Source organism: Actinia tenebrosa, unplaced genomic scaffold (genome assembly GCF_029948245.1).
Source record: "Actinia tenebrosa isolate PJP-AT-01 unplaced genomic scaffold, QUT_ActTen_1.0 PGA_scaffold2__45_contigs__length_23673736, whole genome shotgun sequence".
In the NCBI taxonomy this organism is placed as follows: Eukaryota; Metazoa; Cnidaria; class Anthozoa; order Actiniaria; family Actiniidae; genus Actinia; species Actinia tenebrosa.
The window spans coordinates 4,494,616-4,496,992 of record NW_028292579.1 but is presented as its reverse complement, the minus strand read 5'-3'; the positions used below and the strand labels follow the sequence as shown (position 1 = coordinate 4,496,992).

The following is a 2,377-nucleotide window of genomic DNA, read 5'->3' as shown; positions in this document are numbered from 1 at the left end:
CGAGCTGCTGTTGCTTAGCTCACGATATCGACCAAGTCCCTCATTGGACTGCGTTCAAGTTGGGAGTGAATCTATTCTACATTCTCTTCCGCTGTTCGTAATCTTAGGGTATTACTCGATCCTAATGCTGGTATGGAAGAACACGTCAAGAAGATCTGCAAGACATGCCATTACCATCTGACTAATATTAGCAAGATAAAAACATACTTAGATCGTGATTCTACTGAAGCTGTTATCCATGCCTTTGTAACTTCTAATCTTGGATTACTGTAATGCTATTCTATATGGACTACCTGATGTTCTCCTAAATCGTCTACAGCTGGTGCAGAATAGACCTGCACGAATTGTAACGTTTACCAAGAAGTAAGAACCTATAACACCTACTCTAATTGACTTGCATTGGTTGCCTATCAAATACCGTATTAAGTATAATAATTGGGTTTCGATCTGAGTAAGGGTGAATTTCGAGACGCTCTTAAGCTCAGATATAAGTGGGAAATCGCTGACAAACCATCTGTAAGTGTGTGTGGCGACATCTTCAACATCGATCACGCTATGATCTGTAGGCGAGGAGGGTTCATAATACAACGCCATAATGAGCTCCGGGACCTCGAGGCTGAGATGCTCAATATGGTCTGCCATGACGTGGAGATTGAACCCGTCCTGCAAGAACTCTCCGGTGAGGTCCTAATAAGCGGGGCCAACAGAGCTCCAGACGCTCGCTTGGACATTCACGCCAGAGATTTTTGGGGCAGGCAAAGGGCCGCGTTCTTTGATGTAAGGGTTTGTCACCCCAACGCGGACTCATATAAGGACCTCGACCAGAAGCAGATCTACAGACGGCATGAGAATGAGAAGAAGAGGATGTACGCGCAAAGAGTGATGGAAGTGGAGCAGATAACATTTACGCCATTAGTATTTACAACAACAGGTGGCATGGGCGAAGAGTGCAAGAGATATCACAGTAAGTTGGCTGAGTTAATATCAACAAAGAAAGGAGAGAACTATGCCAACACAGTCTCCTGGATACGCTCCAGAGTGTCTTTCGCTTAATTGAGATTCGCCTTACTCTGTCTCAGGGGATCTAGAACAGTCAGAAGTTCAAGATCAAATGTACAAGAAACTGACTTTGAACTCGATAATTGCCGCGCTAGATTTTGAATTTTAGGACTAGGACTTTTAATATCATTATTATCATGATGTTTTCACTCTATGTTTTTTAGGTTTTTCTTAAGAATATTATTTATTTAGTATCAATATTTAAAATTTTTACAAATAATCTACATTCTGATTAGTTCTTAACAAATTATGATCTTGTAAATATTTATTGTTATTACTCAACGGACTATCGAGCCCGCAGCGTTAATTTCGTTAATCAAATTCGCCTTACGCCGTACCATTAAAATTCCCCGGGTAGGCATCGGCGAGACAGCTTACCATTGTCCTCCAGTGTGCCTGCTTAATATGATTATTTCGTTTACACATAGATGACAAATGGAGCACAAACGTAAGCAAACGAACCAATTTCTATCTCGTTTCAGTAAGCTGAATTCGGGCAGTCTTAATTTGCGGTCATATATAATATGAGACATTAAAATGGGAAACTATCTATCATATAAACAGTTTGCATATTTCCGGATATATGGTAAAACATTTATGAGTGAATGTCAGTAAAAATCAAACAAAATTTGAAAATTCGCGGACACGGCCAAAAAATCGATTCGGCTTACATTTTGCCTATTGATAGGACTGGATGAGTAGGTAAAGGAAATAGGAGGGATTTGATCAAATATCTATTATTTTGAGAAATTACGAGCAAAAACGATTTCAGCCTGACTTTCGCTCAATCCGACCCAAGCGACCTCGGTATTTAGGCGTTTTATAAGTGTTCCGTACAAACGCTAAAACAAAAGAAAATTTATTAATTGATCGCATCTATGTTAATTGGACCTAGTACAATCAAGATTTAGTAATTTTAACGGATATGAATTATTTTTGAGAAGAACGGAGGCCTTTTAAAATGACGACATGCATAGGGTGATAAATTCACCTGTAAACCACCTATCATTCGAGCAAAGAATAATGTATGTGGTATTTCATCAAAACTCTCAATATTTTCACCAGATATCCTCGAAAGGAAGTTCTTTAAGCTACGTAAAAAAAATTCCGGGCTCTTTTTGATTTTGGCAGCATAAGCGCCCTTTAAGTTCGCAAATATTGAGTCTTACTCCACACACTGAAATCGACAACAAACTGCATGCGCGAAAGAGGAAGTCAAATAATTGTTTTTCTAGACCGAAAAAATACTCAAAAGTACTTCTTCATACCTTAAAACGATTCCTTGGTATGTCTAGCTATTTTATATTTAATTATTTAA

At 38.8% G+C, this 2,377-nt stretch overlaps 1 pseudogene; it reads left to right on the top strand.

Annotated features, from left to right (window-relative positions):
* The first annotated feature begins 441 nt into the window (after nt 1–441).
* Nucleotides 442–1,161, top strand: LOC148909041 (uncharacterized; annotated as a pseudogene).
* The last annotated feature ends 1,216 nt before the right edge of the window (nt 1,162–2,377 follow it).